This window comes from Dromaius novaehollandiae, chromosome 18, assembly GCF_036370855.1.
Source record: "Dromaius novaehollandiae isolate bDroNov1 chromosome 18, bDroNov1.hap1, whole genome shotgun sequence".
Lineage (NCBI taxonomy): Eukaryota > Metazoa > Chordata > Aves > Casuariiformes > Dromaiidae > Dromaius > Dromaius novaehollandiae.
In genome coordinates, this window is record NC_088115.1 from 15,020,932 (window position 1) to 15,038,356 (window position 17,425).

The window sequence follows — 17,425 nt, forward strand, 5'->3', positions numbered from 1 at the left end:
AGGTGCAAACGCCTGGCTGCAACGAGGAGGAGGAGGAGGAGGAGGAGGAGGAAGGCTGGGGACTGCAGGGTCCCCCAGGAAGCCGGGGGTCCCGAACACGCACAGGGGCTCCAAAGAGCTGGGAAAAACCCATCCAGGGCTTTTCCTCTCCCCTCTGGTGCCCTTCAGACGCGGAAAGCAAGGAGAGATGAGCACGAGCCGCCAGGGAGGGAGCAGAGGCGCAAAGCCCCGGTGCAGTTAAAACGCAGACAAAACCAGACCCAGAAAATCAAGCGCGCTAACCCAAAAAGGGATGAATAAGCTCCAGCCTTCCCTGAATCCCGCTGGGTACCAGCGGGGTCTCGCGCTTCGGGGCAGAGTGAGCATCGCCTCCTCCAGCACCCCGCCACCGATTGCCACCGTGCGAGCAGGGACACCAGCTCGCTTGGATTTTTAAACATGTATTTTTTATTATTATTATTATTTTTTTTAAGGGTGCCTCATCATTAGTGTTTTCCTCGGGTCCCTGCTCTCTCTCAGCCCAAACCACGCCGGGGCCAGCCATCGCCTCCCCTACCCGACCCAGCCCCAGCCGCGCACCAGCTCCTGCTCCCAACGCGCCCGTTCCCCAGCCGCACGCGGGAGCAGCTCCCGGCCCCGGGCTTCGCCCTCCCTGCCGCCACCCAGGCCGAGCCCCGGCGTTTTGCCACCTCGCCTCGGCCCAGCCCGCAGCATCCCCTGCCCCGGGGCAGAGCTGAGCCCGGCGAGTCACCCGCCCCGCCGGCTCGAGGACACGGGGCAGCACGCACTTAACCCGGGCTTCCTCGCAGAGGTCGCCGCGCGGGGCACCGATTTGCGCAAGTCCCCATCCCTCCCGGTCATTCCCTCATGGAAACCGGCTCCTGCACAAACATAACTTGACCCAGGATCCGCCGGGAAGATGCACGTTGCCGCGCGACAGCCCCGTGCCGCGAGCCAGCACGTCACCGGACGCCGGGGACCAGGGCGGCGTGGGGACTAACGCAATAAACCCCGCCGGAAGGAGCGGATAAAACGTTATCTCAGGCCTTGGGGCAAATAGCTTGTTCTCTCCAATCTCTTTCGCCTGCCTAAAAATCTCCACGGGACCACGGCAGCACGCTCACCCCCCTCCAGCGCTCCCGCGGGCAGGGACTGTCCCCGCTGCAGAGCCAGCCCAGAGCGTGGAGCCTCAGCAGCTCACGCCCGCGACGCAGCGGCCTTGTGCTGGTGTAAAGTGTGTGGTCTCGCTACAAGCAACTCTTAGCCCAGTTCACTGCAAGGGGTGCATTCGCTCTGTGCATTAGTGAGGGTTGGGGTCACCGTTTGCCTGTGCGACCAGCCGCTGCGACCGGTCACAGCTTTGGTCGCAGCCCTTTTTCCGCAGCACGTGGCGGGTTTTCCCTGCCCTCTGCAATTTTCGGCTTTGCTGCACCCTCGGAAAGGGGAACAAATGCAGCTACCGGCGTTACGGCATGGAAGCTCCTCGGAGCCCCGGCGCTGCACGAAGAGCGAGCTGCTGCAGGCTCTAGCAGCTCAGCAAACCGGCTAACGTCCGGCTGATGCTCGCGTGGGTTGGGCTGGTACCCAGCAACAAGCTGGAAAACTTCCCAAAAGCGGGACAGCCTCTGCGGAGCTGCTGTGGGTCTTGGCCGGGGGGCCGTGAGCATCCCCCCCCGGCTCCCACCATGCGCCGGCTCCATGAGGACCGGGTGGCAGGAGCCGGGCAGGGCCAGCCGGGACTTTCCTGGAGCACCGCGGTGGCTTTGGCGCTCGTCTCCTCGGGGAGGCAGAATCCAGGGCCCCCCACGCTGGTCCCCAAGCCCCCGGGGTCATTTACGCCCCGGCGCAGCCGTGCCCAGCTCCACCTTCCACGGGAAACGTCTCGGGGCTGTGCTTCTCGCAAGGAGCCCAAGGAGCAAAGCTCACGACCCAGCCCTGGACCGATTTCTGCCCTGTTTGCTCATGGTGTGGGCTTGAACGCACTTGGCCTCCGCTGGAGGAGCCACGCTGGACGCGGGTCTCCGGGAAGCAGCAGGCTCCCTGCCCGCCCGCGCCCCGGGGCCGTGCACTGCACCGGGAGCTGCAGGCGCTGGAAGCGGAGCGGGAGGCGGGACGGGGAAGGAACCGGGCAGGGGACCTCTCGCAATGCTGCAGGGCAGGTTTGAGCCGCAGAGCAGATAACCGAGCCGGGCGCAGGGACAGGCGCGAGCCGGGAGCTCCTGCAATGCTGCGCGGCTGGTTTGGGAAGCGGCAGAGGGCCGGCAAGGCAGGGAGCGCCGGGGGCCGGGGCCGGGCTGGGGGCACCGGCCGAGCCGCCGCTGAAAGCCGCAAGGGCTTGGCGGGCAGGACGACGAGGAGCAGCGTGCCAGCGTGCTTCCCCTCCTCCCCTCCCGGCTGCATTTGACTTTGTGCTATTTCTCTTTTCATCAGCTCAGAAAAAAAATAGCAGGGTTTTTTTTTTTTTCCTTTTTTCTTCTTTTTTAAGAAAAGAATGGGAAAAAGTTTCCAAGCAGTGCTTAGGAGCTCCCGCGACACTCGGGGCCCTACGAGGCCCCGTCACGCCACACGCAGACTCCCCAGCCGCAGCATCAGCTGCTCAGAAACATAGCTTCAGTCTGCATTCCTGCATCCAGCTGTTCATGCTGATACCCACTAAAACTGGGGCTTTCTCCGGGAGGGGACACGAGACCGCGGCCAGCTGTTTGCCGGGACCCGGCGGCCAGGAGGTGCCGGCGCTCGGTGCAAGTCAAGCCAGGGTTTCCCTTTCCTTTCCCAGGTCCTAGTTCTAGCAGTCAGGTGATTAAAAGAGAGGGAGATTTATGCATCAAAGTGAGCAAATCTCAGCGTTAGGCACCCGGTTGATGCCGGGGACCCCCGACCTCCGCGAGGGCTCTCTGCCACTCGGAGAGGTGTCTCAGGTGCCGCCTCCTCTGCTGCCCCCAGCAAAAGCTGCCGGAGATGCCTGGACTCGCTGCCACAACGAAAAACCCACCTGAAACGGGTTGGGGAGAGCTCAAAGATACAAAGCATGAACGGGTCCAAGGAAACAAAGGGGAAAAAGAAAAAAAAACCCAAAATTTAGATGTTCTCCCGCAAAGTCCTCCTGCCTCTCGCGGTGGTGGCCGGCGACGCGGGCGGCGGGTCGGGGAGAGCGGGCGCATCGCGGGCGCAGGGGGACGGCGGCAGCTTAGGACCGCGGCCGGGCACCCCCGCACCGGCACAGACATGCCGTAAGTGCTACCGTAACATAAATAATTGATCCAAAGGTGCCTCGGGGGCTGTAAAGACTTGAGCTGCTAGTGCTTGGGCCAGAGCCCGTGCCTTTACTGCGTGTTTGTACAAGGACTAGTCTAACGGGGCGCTGAGCCGCAGCTGGGGTCCCAGGGTGCTGCCGCAATGCAGATACTCATGGTGCAATAGCCACGGCGCGGGGCCGCGTGCCCGGGGCTCGTAAAGCGGCACGGCGCTGCTGGAGGCAGCGGGAGCCCGGCCCGCGCGAGCGGTGCCGCACGGCAAACCCCGCGGCTGCAAAATTCACCTTTTAATTCTGCATATATGTGTGTGCATGCTTTCGTGCGTGTGTACACGTAGCAGCTGGGTCCACCGACGGCGAGCGGCTGCAGCTTTGAGACGACGTTGTTGTAAAACCAGGGCTGGGGAAAGGAGCTATTTCTCCATTAAAACAGGGTCACGTTTATAAGAGGTTCAATAAAAATTGTTTGGAATAAGAAAAAACAGCAGCTAAACAGGGGGGAGGGAAGCCAGCCTCCAAATTCACGTTTCTAATTAATTACCTGCCTGGGAGCAGCAGAAACGCCGCAACAGAGCCCTTCAACCCCGCCGAGAAAGGCACAAGCAGGACCGCGGGCTGCCGAAGCCAGGCCAACTCAGCCCGGACACAACAGTAAATCTTTAACGAGGTCCCGCGGTCGTGACTTGAGGAAAGCCACCGGCCGGGTAAGGCGAGGCCATCCTGAGATGGTCACGTGCAGAAAGGGTCGCCCGGCATCGCCCACCGCCCGCCTCGGGGCTCGGAAGACGTCTGCCCCAAGGCTGAGCCTCAGAGGTGCCAGGGTTCCCGGGTCAGGCCAGACCTCCACCACCCTCTTCAGAAATGCCACCAGCTCAGGCACCGGCACCCCACAGAGGGACAGAGCAGGGTCCGAATCAAAACCCCAGCTCTGATTTCCCAGCGTTTTAGAGGGGCCATTTCAGTCCCCAGCCTGGAGTCCTCATCCGTAGGAGGGGAAGTTCCTCGCTGACAAACACAACTTAACCCTCGCCGCTTGAGGAGAGGACCAACTTCGCCCCAGCACGCTCCGCTGCGTGAGCTCGGGCACAGCGGTCCTGCCCCCCCCCCGACGTCCCGCACGCCGCGAGATGAGTCGGGGAAAGCAAAGACCTCCTAAATTTGATTTGCCTTCCCCCAGCGTGGGGATTAATTACACGCGTTGTCTGGGCACAAACCAACCATCGCCAAGCAAAGTCTCACTCCATAAATTTTAAACTGCTAATAATAGGGCTGGACAGGAGTTTTAAAGCTTCAGTAGACAGTTTACAATTAACCTACTCCTGTCAGCTGGAAAATCACCTTACAAAGCGATTCCCATTCACGTCTGACTCACTTCGAGCTAGAAACTGCTCGTGAAACCCCGGAAATGCGGAGCGCAGACCCGCAGGGCGCCCGCGCACTCCCGGGAAGGGCCGAGGGGCCGGTTTCAGCCCAGACCCCACCTGCACTTCTGCTCTTCAGGTGGGGCATTCACAGGGCTGCAAGCTAGAGACCAACCCTCCCAAATTTTGAAGCTCTTTGGATTCATCCCGGTCAAGTTTTTGCCATCTGTCCCAAAGGGACCAAAAAACGCGGCTGAAAGCCCCTGGGATTCAGCGGTGGCCACGCAACCCAACGCCACGGAGCACGGGCTGCCCGGGCACGTCGGCCCTGCAGCCTCCTGGCCAACCAAAGCCTTTTCCGAGCCCGTCTGTGCTGCAAGTGAAACCCACTTGCTCGAGCCCTCGACGGAGCCGAGGTAGCCAGCTCCGTGCGGACGCGCCTACGGCGCTGAGCCAGCGGGCAACGCGGGACGCCGCTGCGACTCGGTGCTGTCCGGCACCCTGTTCTCCCTCTTCTACCGGCTCCAGACTCGCTCACTACTCTTATAAAGGCAAAAAGCAGGCTAGGAGTAAAGTACAGGGTTTCTCTGGTCAACAGCACGTGCATTTAGTGAAGCTTTGGCATCCAAAGCAACCCCGGAGTCTGCAGCTCCATCAAAGACTAGGACTTTCGTCCCTTGTCTTTGGCCACAGCCACAAGGTGAAGCTTCAAAAAGGGCCAATCTGAAATTTCTAAAACCCAACCAAACCCAACCCTGACAGCAAATTCCGTTAGTGAGGGGTAAGGGAGAAAACTTGGGGAGAGGGGGAGGAGAGACACCCAGTCATTTTCTGTGATTAAAAGGCAAATTTTATTCCTCTGGAAACTTGGAACCAAATGTGGCGTTGCTATGGTTTCACACCCACTGGCTGGAAATGACAATATTAGCAGGGTGACCTGGTAATTAGAAACTGTGCCCCCAGGTCAGACTGCAGAGAAAATAAAGAGAGATTACGGAGTCCTAAAGACACAGCATAATGCTGCGGGCTCCTGGGCTCCATACCTTTTATAACCGGCCCATTTAAATGCAGATTATGACTTTCCACCTGGGGCTGCTAATCTGTCTCACAGCCAGATCAAACAATAAGGCATCTCTCCACACTGTGGGGCCAGGGTGCTTTCAAACTCGGTCTGTCATCAGGTCTGTCAGTCTATCCATCCCTCCTTTCTCAGGGTAAAACCCAGAGTTTTTCATTCGCGGATGATTATTTTTCCACCCTGGATGTTTATGTCCCCCTCTCCCTCCCCCAGTCCCCATAACTTGGAGAAAACCAGGCTCAGATTTCCCTCACAGTCACATGACATAAAACAAGTGGGAGCAATCAAGCTAATTAGCATTGAGGTGGCATTCACTAAAGTTAGGGAGGGAAAGGATTACGCAGGGGCTGCTGAGATAGCTGGAGAGCAATTCCAAGGGAGCAGGTGGCTCCTCTCAGGCCAGCATCCCTCCGGTGGCAGGAGGATGACTTGAGGGCCCAGAATCACTTCCAGCCCAGCAGATCCTACTGGTCCAAACTGGGTGAGGGTGAGCAGATGCAGCTCCTGGTCATCCCCCGCTGGAGCTACCTGCCCCTTCCCACCTCTCTCCAGCAGCTGGACAACCGGTGACTCCATCCCTTTCCCTGCATCTGATCACCTGACAAGGTGTCTTGCGAGAACTGGACTTCCAAGAAAGCAGCATCCAGCGTGGACAGCATTCGGACACTCTGCTGCACCTTGAAGCACAGGGAAGACAAAGCCCCAGTGTTTCTAAAATGGGCAATAATGGCACAAAAAGGCACAAGGTAAAGTTACCAGAACCACAAGACGCTCAGCCATGACCCATTTGTTCTGTTCAGAAAGGGCCCTGGAGATAACCCAGGGTCAGTCCTGCTTTGGGCTGGTTGGCTGTCACGAGTAGGAACCTCGGGAGGCCTGGTGGACTCTCCAAATTGTTATCCAGATGATAACAGACAAATATCTGAGCAGCTGCTGTCTGCTGAGCTATTTCGCACAGTGCCAACGAGCCCCATCTGCGGAAGCACGCGATGGCCGAACCCGAGCTGCTCTCCCCTCCCGCCCAGGCAGGCGCTCACGCAGACCGAGGACAGAGGTTTCCAGCTGTGCGGGCAGGGCACGGTGGTGTGGGTGCTCTGCTGCAGAAAATCTGCGCAGACTGACCACCTCCACCCCGGCCATGCACGGTACCTGCACGCCAACGCAGGGAAAAGCATCCAGATTAGTGCTGGCTCCATCACCCGTACTGCTGTCCCCAGCTTGGCTGGGTGACTGCCTGCAGAGCAGAGCTTGCCTTGAAGGGACTCCCCTTTTGCACGCAGAAAAGCCCACGGAGCCCCATCCTGCCAGAGCAAGCACGGTTCATCCCCGCTGCTCTCAGCGGGAGTGAAGGTTGCTTAGGCCACGGCCTGACCAGGAAAAAAACAGACGTGCTGCTTTCAGCTGTGTTTTCTTTGGTGGCAGCTGCTTGTGGTGGCCGGGAGGGACTGTCTGCGCCCAGGACTTGTACAGCACACAAGGAGGTTAGACAGAAATGATGCCAAAGTAATCCCTTTAAGCTGGACTTTAAAAATACATCCCCTTTTAAACGCCGACAGAGCGGGTAATGCCAGTATCATTAAAGCCAGATGACTACTTCAACAGCAACAGAGAGTGAGAGGTTTAAGCTCCTTAGACTATTGCACCTGGCTGTTTAATGCTCTTCATTTTCACTAAGCAGGAGAGCGTTTTACTGGGCTCTAATAACAACACAACACACTTGGCAACTCTCACCCAAGTGCCTGTCACATATTTTCTCACAACCCAGGGCAGGTATTGAGAGTGGTCATCAGGCACCTTCCACAACTGTCGAGACACAGTCGGGAACTTTGTCCACTTCTCTAAAGATGCCAAACGTGAGGCCTCGAGACCCAGTTTGTCCTACTAGCAGGCAGTGACAGAGCTTGGTATAATTTAGGGCTTTCTAGGTCCCATTCTCCGCAACGCTTGGATGAGTCTGCAGTCTCACCGTTACCATCTCTGTCACTTTATGGACTTAGAAACTCAGGCTCAGACACCTTCTGCCATGAGCAGTTTCAAATATTGTGTGTTCCAGAGCCACCTCAATCTTCGCAAAGTAGGAGGGGAAAAAAAGAAAAACGGGCAAATGATGTCCAGAAGACCCTGTAGGACACAGAGGAGAATGCTGTCTTGCTCCCATACCCTATTCTTTGCAAAAATGCTCTTATCTAACATAGGAAGGAAAAGCAAACAGGGAATCCCGGAAAAAAACCCAACTTTCAATGGGAGGATCAGCTTCTAAATGCATCTGTGGATCTAGGCCCTAGTCTCCAGCTGCCTCCTTTCTTCAGTTTACAGAAACTAATTGCTACTTAGAGCTCTGCTATAGCAATAACACAGGCAGGACAAGTGCGTGCCGGAGTGTGAAGCACTGGGAACACAAGAAAAGCAAGCCTTGGGCAGACTGGGTCCCCCAGTCATCCCTCTGCCCGGGTCTGGCATCCAGGCAAATCGCAGCTCTTCCACGCCTCAGTTTTTCCCAGCTTGCCCATAAGAGCTGGCTGTGCAGTGCTGCAAGAACTACTCGCGTTTACTGCTCTGTATTCAGAGAAACCCAATTTCAGCCAAAACAAGATCATTGCACATTATCAGAACTGCAGAAATGATTTCAGTTGCCTTAGTCCTGTGTGCAGCAGGAGCCACTGAGCAGGCCCATCACAGGCCTACCTCTTACCACCAAGAAAAAGACCCCAATAAAAAGCCAAAATTAAGTTTTACTAGCCTCACACATGCCTTCCTCAACCTCTCTGCTGCCTCTCATCCCCTTCCCTCCCCCCATTCCTCCTCCCTTCCCAAACTGTCATGGTTTATTTTGTTTGGGTAGATTTTCTTTTTCTTTTCTCCCCCTCCGCCCCCTTGCAAACAGATAGTTTTCCCATGGAGATCCAGCACGCTCTGTGCCTATTAGCATCCTTGTGCATAATTAGAGCCCAATGCATTGTCATGCAAAGCAGCCTCGGATGACAACACTTCATCCTGGACAACACAGAAATGCTGCAAGGAAGTTTCTCACACTGGTTTTAGCCAAGGCAAACTGGACTGTGCACGGGTTTGAGATTTTAATTAATTGATGGGCACTGGGCTCCCCTCGCGGCTCAGCTGCTGCATACGGCTCGAGGGAAGAGCCCCAGCCACCCGTGTCCACCCCTGCCCAAGTGTAACCATGGGCTTCACATTTTTGTTTAATACTTTCAGCTCATTAAAATAAATTAAAAACTCCACCCCAAACGGTCACAGAATCATTTCCCACCACCCACAAAGGACAACACGGCTAAATCAGTGTTTCCATTGCAGCAATAAGTCTCTCGCGCTGTCTCCGCTGTTCTCCCTAACAGCTGGCGCACAGCCAAAAAGGCTCAAAAAGCTTTTTTGCTCGCATGTAAACATCTCCAGGTCCTAATGGGTCATCTTCTGGCTTTGCAGATCTGGCTTGTTCTAGTTGGATATTGGTGGAGTCCCCCAGGAGAGGTCATGCAGTGTAATGGAGAGGGGTCTCAAACCCTTGGCTGTTTTTCTCTCTGAGGTGGAACCGCCAAGGAAAAGAGGGGAGGAAAGAGGCGATACACTCACCCGCCTCCCACCACTACCACCGGTCAACGCAACAGGTGATCTCACCCGTAGTTCCTGTCTGGATGCCCTGGATTTTGCCCCATTCCTGCTCAAGAAGAGAGTTGTATGAGAGATGGAAAAGGAGGAAGGGAAGGAGTAAGAAATAGCAATGGGTTACAGCCATCAGCAGAAATACTGATGGATAACGCTCATCCGAGGGAGAAGGGGGAGTGCTGGCCCAGCAGCTAACACAGCCCCAGGCCTTGCTGCTACTCACAGTGGTCTGCATGACCAGGCTGAGGCAAGCAACATGCTTCCCATGGGAAATCTGCATGGAAAAACACAAGCTTTGCTTGGAAAGAGCACTGTGCTGGCCTCAAAAACCTGCAGTGCTGCAAAAGGTCCTGTGTCAGCCCTTATATCTGAGGCAATGCACGAGACCATCACTGGGACCTGAGCTGACCGAGAGTGGCTAATGACATCTCAGCAGTAGGAGAAAGCCTCCCTGGCAGGATCTGAGCCTTAATCTCACATTTCAGGTGCGCGCACAGAGCAGAGCAAACACTAGAGAGCACTTGGAGGAGGCAGGGCAGCCCCGGGAGCACAGCTGCTCCAACGCACATTTACGTTCCCAAGCACTCGCAGCAAAGTCAAATATGCAGTGACAGGGAGGTTTTGGGGGAGGATCAGAAGATCAAACTCTACAGGATACAGCAGGAAAGAAACAGGATCCAGGTTGGAAAACCATTGATTTGCGAAGGGGGAGACTACAGGCTCTGACCTGGGGACTCGGCTGCTGTCAGAGTTCCTGGGTCCGTTGCAGTCTGTTCTCGTCCCAGGGCAATTTGGTACAAGCGTACGGTGGCCACGTTTTACCAAGGGTAACAAACACTGTAAATCAGAAGCAGCAGGTTTTCAAACACCTTCAGCACTGAGCAGAGCAAGAGGAAAAAAAAACCTATCGATCCACCCGGCTGAGAACAGCCACGTTTGCCACGTGCCAAGGTAACAAAAGGGCTCCAAAAGGAGAGGCTAACGCTAAAATTATGAGCAGGTTCCAACAAACACCAAAGTCCCATCTTCAGAAGGGGGTTAGCTTCCCGAGGGGTGACATCCCCAGGACTTGCAGTGGGATTTACACTCCATGTGCAGCAGTCACTTTTGCAAAGAGTTTAGGAGCCTCCAGGGGAAAACATTTTGAAGCACTTTATCACCAGCAACTCCCCAAAACGCCAGACCTGACATTCACTGTGAAAACACAACACGCCTGCTCCCTTCTCCCCCACACCTCCCCGAAAAGGTCTGCTTCTAGCACTCCCCTGGCAAAAACGAGCTGCCGGTGGCTGTTGAGTTTCCAGTTTTGTCATCTCCGAGTTTGATTTCGCAGGAGGCGGCTTTCGGCCAGAGCCCGTCGGCAGCCGAGGGCCACCTTGGACAGCGGTGCCGGGCCTCCCCGCAGCGCTCCCGGCACGGCTCCCGGCCGGAGCATCCCCGGGCCTGGCCCTGCTTCGTCTAACCCCCACGCCCTGCACCTCGCTGGCCTCGCAAACCTGCCGGCAGCCTCACTCCACGCGGGGCAAGCAACACGTGCATCATCCTGCTTTGCCTTGCACAGTTTTGGCAGGTGCTTTGCACGCGCCTGGTGCCTCAGGGCGAGCTGCAAAACGTAGCTGCCCCCTCTTCAGTGGCAGCAGGGGCAGGTGAGCGTCCCCTCTCCTGCCAGCAGTCCCCGCGCACGTCCCTGCGAGATCCGCAGCTCCCGACGTGCCAGAGGCCAGGTGTCCCCCCAGCCTGTGGGACAGAGCAAAGGAAACCCTAAATCCTGCCTCTGCAGGCAAGGCCGTGGCACAGCCCAGAGCGCCCTGGGATGGGACCTTCCCCCTGGGGACAACGGCAGCACGTTGCCTTTCCCAGCGGCCTTGGAGAAGACAGCCAGGAGCAGGACTCTGCCATCAGACGTGCTCGAGCAGCAAGTGGGGCAGCTCGGCTCGGGCTGGGAAGGAGTTCCCCACTGCCGGCAGGTTATTGCAGCAGGTGCTGACGGAGGATGGAGAGGCAGGTAAATACGTCTCAGATCGGTTTTCCATCTGCTTCCTTGAAACGGAATTAGAAGCCCATAATAAGAAAACTAAAAGGTGAAGAAGGAGCTGAGTTCAGAGCAGATCTGTGCGGCAGAGTTTGGTAATTGCAACGTGTTGAAACAATCTGGGAACCTCTTGGGAATGTCAGAGGCTGCGAAGGGCCTGATGGGTCCAGCCTTTCTAGAACCAGCACCCTGCAAACACTTTCCTCCCCAAACACCAGCTCCTCCACCAGCTGATGTGGATTTTGGCACCAAGATTTTCAGTAACTTTTCATACTCCTTGACATGCTTTGCCAACATTTTCTGTAACAATTTCGAGAACACAGAACACCGGAACAAGAAAACAAAATCAGAAGATTTTGATAAATGTCAGAGAAAGCCTTTGGGGAAGGACAGCGTCTGCTTTGAACGACTTCCAACTATTCATTTTTGCCGTGCTTTGCTCTCTCTCACATTCATCCCTGCCCAGCGAAGGACAGTTTTCCAGACATCCCATGCACACACCCGGGGAGGTTTCCCAGCACACAGAGAACAGCACCCGCTCTCTGAGCTCTCCACAGGTCTCCTCACGATGCCAAGGACTCCTGAGACCCCACACTTTTCTAGGTGGGGGTGTCATGGAGCAAAGGGACGTCCCTGTCCATCCCCGGCCTGGGCGTCACATCCCCGCCGGCCAGCCGGAAACCCCGGGAATTCAGGCATTAATGGTTCCCGTGCTGTGCCCCTAAGGGCCACCCCACACATCAAAGGGACCTTAAAGGACACTTAATAAGAGTCCCACAGGGCTGAGGTGCCCATGCAGGGCTCCCCTCTGCTCCCTTTTGGAGAGGAGCAAACTCCAGCCGAAGAACTGGCTCCTTAGCCGGGAGCAGAGGGGGCACGAGCCACCGCGTCTCCCTCCCACGTCCTCCCCCTGTCCACGGTCACGAGCGCTCGGCAGAGGGGACACACCGAGACTGCTCGGTGCAGCCAAGCGAAACCGAGCCGCGTCCCCTGCGATGGTGGCGGTGCTCAGCCATCTTTGGGGGCTGCACGTTGGCTCCCCACGCACGGGCTGGCCACCGAAATCCCCCGGGCAGCATGCAGCACGCCAGCGGCCACGCGGGCAGGGGTCACGCAGCGCTCCGGGCAGGTTTGCTTTGCCTGCCCCGCGGACCCCGGGACGGAGAGGGAGGACAGAGCCGGCGGCCGGGGCCGACCCATCCGCTGACCCGTGACCGGCCTGGCCAAGCCCCTGATTGCAACCTTCTGGACAGGGAAGCACGGTTAACGCCATCCTCCTGAATGCAGGCGCATCGGATGGAGCCGCCAGCTGTGCTTCCCATCCCGGATCGGCTACTGCTTGGAAAGAGCCTCTTGCAAAGCCGGCCGAGGCATCGCAGGGGAGCCGGGCAGAGCGAGAGGGAAAGCCTCAGCGCGATGCTCTGCCTGCCCCCAGCACCCCTCCGCCGGGCATCGCTGCGGGGCAGGAGGGGCCGGGGACAGCATCCTGCAAAACGTCTCCAGCTCCCACGTCTCTTTTTCCCAGGACACTTTTTGAGTCCCCTGAGAAGGGAGATCACTGTTCCCTTTAGCAGGTCTGTTACTTTAGCAGCTCTTTGCTCGTGAGATCTGTGTTTCATTTTCTGCAAGATTTCTTGCCTGGGAAATATTTCTGCAGCAGGACAAGAGCTCTCTGCACTAGATCACACGTGTTGGTCCCTCCGCAGGACAGAGTTGGAGTAGAGCAATGTGCATTCCTCATATCCTCCTACTCAGCTACTCTCTTGTCCATTCATTTGGAAAGAAGAAATAACTCTGAGGAGATAAATATTCTTTAAAGTTCAAGAAAAAAGGAAGCTTCCAACATACTTTCAGTGGTTTAGAAAATGACAAAGCTTTGTTTAGACTTTCTCCTAATTCACATTTTATATGGGCCTCTCACAATTCATATCCAATCCATCTTCCGTCTTATTTGTTTTCTCTTTCCTCCTCCTTTTTTTTTTTTTTTTTTAACCTGTTTAATCCTTTTAAGTTCAAGGATTTGAAAAGCAAATACTATAAAAGATGAAAGGTGCGTTGGAGGAAATCAACTTTGATAAGAGGCTTTTATGGCTTGTAAACCTTATTCCGGCCCTTTGGCTTGAAAGGCAACACTAATTTTAAGAGCCTTATGCAAGCCTCATGTTGAGCTCAAAAAAAATCGTATCAGCCTGGAAATGATGGACACCTGGCTAAGTGGCTTCTCATCACAGACACCGAATGCTCCAGGTAAGGTCAGACAACCAACAACAGATGTCTCGCAACCTTCTACCGCTTTTAACACCTTAGTTTGCAAGAATCCAAGCAACTTTTCAAAACTCCAAACTGCTCTCCCCCCCTCCCCATTAAAATCAACATTATAATATCAGCATTAGCAGCACAACCCTAAATAACGGCCGCCTTAGCTGCAAGGCTGCAGCAATGAACCAGCGCACCTCCAACCCCCTCCAGAACAAGGCGGGCGGCCGGTGTCCAGCAGCTCTGCTCCCACGTGGGCCCCCGCGCCGGGCAGCGGCAGCGCTGAAAGCGTTAACGAGCCCCCGCTCCGCTCGACACCTTCCTACGTCCCCCCCACTGCCAGGACCGGGGTGCAGTTAGGTCACCGCTTGGCAGAGCTGCTCCGATTCGGGGCGGAAAGGCGGAGAGCGTGGATTGCGTAAGACGCGTGTTTGGAGAAGGAGATGTGCTGTTTGACAGTGCAAACACGAGACTGCATCACAGTTGTTTGAACAGAGGCCGCAAGACTCAAATAGAGACGGAAACAAGCTCAAAACAGTACCTCTGGGCAGTGCATGCCCCACTTGGGACACCTAGCCCTCAAGTAGGACCTGCTAGAGCCACTGTCCTCTTCTACAGCATCCAGCAAGCCCTTGGCCTCAGCATCTTACACGGCAAGCCAACACCACCACCCCCATTTTACAACGGTCACTGAACGGCGGAGGCATTTCCACAAGGTTTCTGCAGGTGATCGACCACCGCTCAGAAGCGGAGGCCCAGCACTAGTCCGTGCTTTTGCAATTGCTCCCCTCTCCCTTTCCGAGGGGAGACGAGCAGGACAGATAGCTCCTGAACGAGGTACCAGCAGCGAACGGCCCTGAAACGGGTTGCTGCTCAAGGCTCAGTAATTACGCTAGGAGAGCGAGCGGCTGCAGCCATCATTACCGATAATGCTGCCTGTACGGAGACGGGCTTGGCACTAATGAGCATCACATGGGAGGTTCATGCAAAGCGTTATTATGCAGGAAATTAGCTCCGGTCCAGAAGAGGAATATCTATGAGACCGAGGCTGGTTCCTCGTGACTCGCTCTTCCTAGAGGGCAGGGAGGCTCAGCACTTGTAGTGATACCTAAATATCACGGCACTTGGGAAAGACAAGCAGCTGAGGAACTCACTGAACATTATATTATCACATTTCTTGTATACGGCTGAAGACTCTTTCTAGTGGCATGAAGGGTTTAAGTTATTTTAGTGACATTTACACAGATCCCAATGGATTTCCAAGGTCCCTGGAGCAGGGCAGTATGAATTGCTTGCCACGGGATGTTGAGACCGAGCCTGTGCCCCTCCCGAAGGGAGGCCAGTGAGGTCCCAGATTTGGGAGCTGGAGGTGGAAACGCAGTCAGCAGGACTGGGTTTTGTGCTCAGGCTTGATGGCATCCCCTCTCATCCTGTCGCCTTTTCCCATCTGGCTGCAAAACTTTGCAGAAGAGCAGCTCTCACCTACCTGGCTGGAGGGGAAGGTGGTCCCCGCTGCCCTGCACGTGCTCTTGGCCATGTGCGGGGACAGATCGGCTCTTCCCCTCCGGCTGTCTCTGTGGGCCTTGCACACTGAGCCCTGTCTCAGCTCCAGGCTGTGAGTCAAGTAATTATTAATATTATAATAAAAATCCTCTCCCTCCGACATACTTGACTTTTGTATCTCCCCAGAGCACGGGAGGAACTTGTTGCAGCTCCTCTGAACCTTTGTGCTTCTATTCAAGAGGCTTTAGCCTCTTTTCCAGGAACTTGTGTCAGGAACTAACACAAAGGAAGAAGGGAAATAATACGAAATCTGCCCAGTGAGCATGAAGGCTTCAAACAGGCTTTGGGTCAGGTCCTGCATGAGGTTTTGCCCCTCTGGGAAAAGTGGGGGTGGAGGAAAGAAAAAGGACTCGCCTTCACTCTTGCGGGCTGCTCCATAAACACAATCACAGGATCCTTCTTTGGGGACTTTTAAAAGCTCTTCCGTCAGCATGGGCCAATTTCCAAGTATCCCCCAGTGCTTCTGGGAAGATGGGAGATTCCCCTTTGCCTTCCTGCGACCGATAGCAGGAGGGCTCCAAAGTCCCCTCTGCTGCGTGAGGTCATTTGTTTTGCTAACGGTGGCAGTAGCGGGACCGCCTGGTGCAGGGGAGCACAAGCAAAACAGGGTCATTTCTCAGCCAAGGCCGTTGCAGAGCTACGATCTGAAGCCCGAGACGTGGCAGCCTGGCTACGGTGCCAAGGAACGACAGTGCAACGAGCCGAACGCCCCGGCGGAGGTAACGTCACGACCGACTCCAGCGAACAGGGTCACTGAGTGTTTTGCATTTCACCTCTGCTCCCGATGGGCAATGCTAGGGATCAGGACGCTCAGCACGAGCAGGCTGAAATCCGGGCTCCCCTCTGCAGGGTACTGGAGACACGAACAGGAAAAAAACAAATGGTTTTTACCTTAAATTATTTCCAGTCTAAATAAGCAAAATGGATGAAGCCTGTGAGAAAGTGCTGCAGACTGAGAACTCGGAGAGAGCTTAAGGGCTTTATCCAAGCCACAGAGTGGGGATTGAAAGCTGGATTTTCTGGATCCCACCTCAGTTTGATCCCAAACCCCTTTCACATGCCACTTCCTACATGTAGGTAAATCCAGCCACAATTTTAATCGATCCCCAGACAACCACTATACAAACATCACCACAAACACTGTTGCGGGCACACTGCAAACACTTCAGCTCACCCCGGGGAGCAACCGCGACTGCAGCAGACAAGGAGCCAAAGGCGTCTGGGCCCTGGAACAGGCACTGCCAGGACACGCAGCTTAGCCCACGTCAACGGAGCTGTTAGTCAGCTGGCAGCGATTCACACAAGGCCATCGCAGAGGAGCAGACTTAGAGCTCAGCCTTGCCCAGGAGGCTTTCCAGCACGGTCTTCTGCTGCAGGTTGTTCACGGGCATCACCCAGGCATCAGGGCTGGAGACCCGCAACAGACCCCAGCCATCCTCATCTTGGGGATACGGTGCTGTTGCCTGCTCTGCTCTGCTCCCCTCCTTCCCCCTTGGCCTCCAGCTCACGCCCTCGACCTCCGCGCATGCCTGGGCTCGGCCCCAGCCCCTCGTGGCTCTGCCCCTAACGCAGTGGGGGCCAGTTAACAGCCCCGACGCCGGCAGAGCTCCCTGTGGAGCCCCATTGCATCCCATCTCCCGGGCAGCCAAGCCCAGGAGACAGAAAGCTCCGCACACAGTTTCAGTGGAAAACAGGATACGTGGGTAAAAATCAGAAAGCAAACTATAAGCAAAACCCACCGCTCAGGCTCTGTTCTCACGTCCTCCGGGCCCCTCGTTGCATCACCTCAGCCCCCTCCACAGCACACAGCTAATGTCTTGTCTTTTCATCACTCAAGGCTAGACACCTTATGATCCCTCCAGCTCCTGCACCTGCCCCATCTAATCCCTGCCATTCCCTGGACTTCCTCCTGCTCTTGATCTGGCTCTGAACCTTGTCCCATGGCCCTCATCCTACGAGCAGCCACCCAGGGCCAGTGTGCAACTCGGCGAGGCAGCGCAGCGTGCCACGACGGTGCTCGTCCCGTCCCACTTGGACACGGGAGCCTTTCCAGAAGCAACACGGGGCCAGGGACCTCCTGCCCAGCACGTCCTTCCTGGCAGCCAAGCTCTCACATGCTGAGCAGCTACATACCCTCAGGACAGAGCAGAGATTAGCAGAGGGAAAACACCCTGCCTGGCTCCAGCAAGAGCCCGTAAACAGGGAACAGCCAAGCCAGATCACCAAGGACATGGAAAACCACCGCGGCGAGGAGGAGGCCG

General features: G+C 56.0%; 1 long non-coding RNA gene across 1 annotated transcript in view; it reads right to left on the reverse strand.

Moving 5' to 3' along the window:
- LOC112982492 (uncharacterized) overlaps positions 1 to 17,425 on the reverse strand; it is a 109,829-nt gene that overhangs the window by 64,335 nt on the left and 28,069 nt on the right. The gene's annotated exons all lie outside the window — the stretch shown is intronic.